The sequence below is a fragment of the Zalophus californianus genome, chromosome 8 (genome assembly GCF_009762305.2).
Source record: "Zalophus californianus isolate mZalCal1 chromosome 8, mZalCal1.pri.v2, whole genome shotgun sequence".
Taxonomy (NCBI): Eukaryota; Metazoa; Chordata; class Mammalia; order Carnivora; family Otariidae; genus Zalophus; species Zalophus californianus.
Window position 1 is genome coordinate 69,183,102 of NC_045602.1, and position 6,348 is coordinate 69,189,449.

Here is a 6,348-nt window from a genome sequence, read left to right on the forward strand (position 1 = left end):
ATTAACTATTAAGTTTTTCATTTTATACAGACTTTCTCCAATTCCTTTACCAGGTCCAGTAATAACATGAGAAACTCACTGAGAATTAGAATTCACAGCTCATAAGAAGTGAACACTGGTTATTAACAAATTCTCTCTCATTTCTACCAACTCCTATAAGCCTCACAGTTTGCCCATCATTTTAATATGTTCTTACATGTCCTTTCATTCTTTCCAACACATTGTTTTTTGGATTCCTACTTTCCTTTCTTTTCCAGGCAAAAATACAAGCATATACTCCAGAAGATAACCTCATGGAAGAGGCTGCCAAAATCACTGTCAGAATTCCTTATTACTGCAAAAGTTCAATAGCTTTGTTAGTTCCTCTGCTGGAGGCAGTCTGAAATAGGTAGACAGAAATTTTACTTTGCAATGAACAGTGTGTCATAGTGAGAAGTGAAAAGCCATTTTGTTTTAGGCAAAAGGAAGTTGCTCTGAAATGTTGAAAGACTCACTTACCAGACTCTCAATTGCTAGCAAACAGCATGCTGCAGGTCTACATAAAACACTTAGAATTCAATGTTTCGTCTTCAAACATATGTGCTGCAGTTAAAGCCTATTGCTACTCTCTAGTGTAGGGTATTGGTGGGGGGAAAGTACCATTCCTCAGGCATAAGGAAGGAAATACAGTTGATGAGAAAAAAAAAAAAAAACTTTAATAGGCAGAAATTTCTAAGAAACAATAAATGTCAGAAGACACAACAATTGTGATTTTTTTTTATTTGGAGCAAATCTCTGTGGCATTTATCCAACTGTTTTAATGTACATCTGTGGATTAATTTAATTATCATGCTCTAGAATGTACAGCTTTCCTTGGGGTTGCGTGATAATGACCATGGTCCAAGTACAGAGGTGCATGCTGTTAGATAGCCTACCTAAACCCTAGTCTTATGCAAGTTTTTTTTTCCCTGAGAATGTATTTTAGCTCCTCCTGACAGAGTTCATCATTTCCTTCACTGTGTTACTGTAATTTTCACTTATGTCTACTAGAGTGTTCGTAATTTTGTGTTTTTAAATTATTTTAAGTTGTATCGGTATAAAATTTAAAAAGTCTGTAGTCCGGCCACATTTAAAAAATGAAAAGCAGCAGTTCCTGTCCTCTTACTTCACTTCCGGCTTTTCTATTCCTTGAAGGCAACCACTTAAATTTCCAGTTGTATGTTCTGGAATATATCTTAATATTTTAGATAACATTGTTATATAGATATTTATTGAATTTAAGTGTCATTGGCGTTGGTTACCTTGTTACCTCTTGGGGGACTTTCCTGTAGCACGAGGCAGCTGGGTTATTATGACTTCTCCCTTGAGTGGGGTGAATTTCTGCAGCATTTCAAAGCTTTGATTGCCACACTGTTTTCATTACAAAAATCTACTTTGGTACCCAAAGTACCATTTCATTCAAACTTTAGAGAGACTAAATCTCTAACCATCCCCTTGGAGTCTTGAGACCTCAGTTTCACAAATTGGCAAGCAATACTCTTTTTTTTCACATTCTCAGACTAATGTCCTTTCTTCATATATTATTTCATGCTTCCCAACACTGGGCCTTTTGGAGGTTCCATAATGTCTTCTCTATGTGCTCCCCTCATCACTGGCATCAGTTTTCATTTTCTCTGATTGCTCAGTAACCATTCAGGTATGATTTGCAAATTCCAAAATCGTTTTGCTGGAATCCCTTTTTTCATTATGTTTGTCCTCAAATATTTTCTCTTTTTATAGGTGTGATAAATTATGTTTAGAGAAATTATATGTTTTTCCCATTTAAGAAATCTGCTTTCTCAGCTATTCCAGTGTTTAATCAGTAATTCAGTAAGTTTGTGTTAACTGGCTACTAGGTATTTAGCATGCTGACCCTGGCCTCGAAGAACTTATATTCTATTGAGAACAGCATGGTCAATATTAAAAAATAGAGCAGCACACTTTATATTAATGGGGTAAAGAATATAATTGCAACTGAAGAAAGAAGGAAAACAGTGTGGGCTAAACATTTAGAGAGGACGGAAAAGAAAATATAGGTCTTGTACTGATTCTTAAGAAATGGAACACATTTGGTCTTTGCTGGATTGAAGAATAAATCAATAATAGTAATGAAGAACATTTAAAGAATGCGTACTCATAGCCAGGAAATATACTAAAACTTTGCATACATTATCTCATCTAATGCTTAAAACAAATATATGGGCTAGTTACAATTATTTTCTCCATTTTTATAAATGAATGAACTGTGGTTTGGAGAAGTACTTGACTTGCCTAACATCAGACAGTTTATCAATAGTTGAATAAGCAATCAAGCCCAAAGTCTAACTTCAAAACCTATACTCTTAAACAGTAGGTTACATTGATATTTGTATAGATATATCTTAAATTTAACAATGTATTTAAATTCAATATAAGCATTTTCACAGATTGTTTTAGGAAGTCTAATATAATTTTAATTGTGACAGACAATGACAAGGAAATGTGGACTGGTTTATAATATATCTAAGTTAAAGAAGACACTTAAACTTCTCTCATTAAAAATAAGTCTATTGAGACTGAGGGAAAAAACCTTCAGTGTTAGGCTGAAGGTAAATAAATCAACAAAGCAATGAGCTGACATGGGCTACATTAACTTATTTTACACCTGAATCAACAAATCAGGAAATGAAAATGCCATAGAACATTATTGATATTATCCCCCCGCCACACACACACCCACACACACCCACACACACACACACACACACACAATTATCAGTAAGAACCCAAGAAATGTAAACAAACAAATGAAATGAAAGACACAAAGTTAGAAATAAATCTGTAAATAAATTCTATTTTCAATAAGATCTTTCCCTAACTATAAGTTCATTAAGATTCTACTAAAACACAACTTGTTACATTGTACCACTTTGAAATACAATAACTTAATATACTGGAAGCCTGCTGCAACAAAGCTAGTCAATCAGGCATGTGATGATGCCTGCTTTCATAATGATGACTGCATCCGCTAATTATTAATAAATGGTTTCCATAGAGCTAAGAAGTACTCTTCACTTACTGGCAAAATAACTTTCAGGCACATTTATTAGATATGTTCTCCACTATTTTTGCATGTCCATTTACGGAATTTTAACATACACTTTTTTTTCTTTAAATTTTTTTATGTTAATCACCATACATTACATCATTAGTTTTTTTTAAGATTTTATTTATTTATTTGAGAGAGAATGAGATATAGAGAGCACGAGAGGGAGGAGGGTCAGAGGGAGAAGCAGACACCCTGCTGAGCACGGAGCCCGATGTGGGACTCGATCCTGGGACTCTGGGATCATGACCTGAGCCAAAGGCAGTCGCTTAACCAACTGAGCCACCCAGGCGCCCCACATCATTAGTTTTTGATGTAGTGTTCCATAATTCATTGTTTGTGCATAACACCCAGTGCTCCATGCAGAACGTGCCCTCTTTAATACCCATCACCAGGCTAACCCATCCCCCCACACCCCTCCCCTCTAGAACCCTCAGTTTGTTTTTCAGAGTCCATCGTCTCTCATGGTTTGTCTCCCCCTCCGATTTCCTCCCTTCATTCTTCCCCTCCTGCTATCTTCTTCTTCTTTTTTTTTTCTTAACATATATTGTATTATTTGTTTCAGAGGTACAGATCTGTGATTCAACAGTCTTGCACAATTCACAGCGCTCACCATAGCATATACCCTCCCCAGTGTCTATCACCCAGCCAACCCATCCCTCCCAACCCCCACCACTCCTTTTTAATTTCTTTTTTTATTATGTTACATTAATCACCATACATTACATCAATAGTTTTTGATGTAGTTTCCATGATTCATCGTTTGCATATAACACCCAGTGCTCCATGCAGTAGTGCCCTCTTTAATACCCATCACCAGGCTAACACATCCTCCCATGCCCCTCCCCTCTAGAACCCTCAGTTAGTTTCTCAGAGTCCATAGTTTCTCATGGAACCTCCGATTCCCCCCCTTCATTTTTCCATTCCTGCTTTTTTTTTTTTTTAACATATATTGCATTATTTGTTTCAGAGGTACAGGTCTGCGATTCAACAGTCTCACAGGATTCACAGCGCTCACCATAGCACATACCCTCCCCAATGTCTATCACCCAGCCACCCCATCCCTCCTACCCCCCACCACTCCAGCAACCCTCAGTTTGTTTCCTGAGATTAAGAATTCCTCATATCAGTGGAGTCATATAACATACAAATTTTTAAGTGGATAAGAAACTTTCAGTGCTTAAAGCAGAAAAGCTTGGTGCAATAGAAAGAGGAGGATTGATGGGTATTAAAAAGGGCACGGATTAAATGGAGCTCTGGGTGTTATGCACAAACAATGAGTCATGCAACACTACATCAAAAACTAATGATGTAATATATAGTGATTAACATAACAATAAAAAATAAAATAAACTAATGGTGTAATGTATGGTGATTAACATAATAAAATAAAATAAAAACAAATAAAGTTTTCTTTGAAAATAAAAAAAAAGGAAAGAAAGAAAGAAAGAAACAGGAGGATTGGAGTCTGGAATCCTAAGTATGGGTCCCAACTCTCCTGCCAACTCTCTATCTGCCTTGGGCAAATGACTTCTCTTTGGACCTCAGTTTCCTTGACCACTGAAGAGGGGAGGCTGGCTCTGTAAGGAATTTTGTGACCTAATATTCAACAACTCCAAAATAGAGTTTCATGTATTTCCAGTTTAAGAGTTCTTAACAGCAACTTGCAAATTCACATGCCCCCTATGGTACATGCTCCAGCTGTAATTCCTGTGATTTTGATTCTCTTCTTAAGTGATAAAGTATTTATAATTAATTAATTAGATAAAAGTATCAGAAAGCAAGTCCACCCAAGAACCAACTGGTAAAAAATAATGTTCCACATAAATTTCTGCTCCTGGGCTCCTTAACAGAATTTCAAATAGTGATGTATATCTCCTGCCCATTTCAGGTGATTTCTAACTTTTTTCATTAAGTTTAACTGGAAAAGCAGTAATTTCTGGCATCTTTCATATGGGCTGTAAATATCATTGCTGTTGTCATTTTTTTATTATTATGATGCCTATCTGGCTATAAATTTAATTTATTCAATTTATGCAAAACAATTTAAATCCATTTGGTCTGTCAGTTCTCCTGGTCAAATGACCAGTCAAATGAGTTTACTTTCTGTCAGAAAGAAGTCTGACTTCATTACATTTTACATTTTACAGTGGCTTTCATTTCAAAATAAGTGTGCTAATACAAATCCCATAAGATCTCACTTCTAAATTCAAATTCTAAGATAGATGGATAGACAGATAGATAATGGGCCAGTAGACAGCTAGAGCACAGGGAGCTCTACAATGAGCTTGTTACTGATGGTGTTTTGCTTTTGGTTTGTTTGTTTTGTTTTGTTGTAAGTTCATGTTGCTTTACTGCCAACCTACCCTCCTTCAGTAGCTATACATTTTTTAATTATCCTTTTAATTGGTGCCCAGTAATATGGAAGGGACTAGTAGGCTTCTGGAAGGCTGAACAATTTGCGTTTCCTTAGTTACCTGGAAGGAAGGCAATTGTGCTAAGTGTGGGGATGGGAAAGAACCTTCAAATTTTCAGTAGATCTGGGTTTCAGAACTGCAGAACTCTCAATCAGGTCAGTTTTAGACAAAAGTACATTAGAAACATGAAAATCTTGTACCCCATTCTCTTAAAACAATCTGTGCCATGTATTGTCTGCAAAGTCTGTATCCCTCAAAAATAAGCACACCTGGGGCTGAAGACATCTGTTATAAAGCATGATTTATTCTTCATCCTAACAAAATTACTTTGCCTGTTGACAAGGTCAGGAATTATAAAGTGAAGCTAAATAAAATAGTTTATTCAAGAAGATTTTAATGCATAAACACAGTCCCTTTAGTCTAACAGGCCAGGAGAAGGAGACACGGTGTTTGTCTATGGTGATGCTCTTTCCCCTGAATTTGATTAACTACTTGAAGGGAACTGTCAACATCTCTGTGAAACTAATCTGAAATACTCCATTTCCTTAAATGTATTTAATTGGGTTGGGGCCTCAGGGCATATTTTTATCAGACTTCTAGTGCTTCATAGCTAATGCCCTGTCCTGATGTTTCAAAACTCTGTCTTTCCCATACTCTTTGATCTGTTTTTATGTCTCAAAGCAGCAGCTTAGAAGTCATGAGCACACATAAAACTAGCAGCCACAATTACACCAACATTTCACTAATTTAAGTTTATATTGATTTAAATTATTATGGAAAGATTTATATTCAGAGTTGTGTGTGTGTGTGTGCGCGCGCACGCACTCG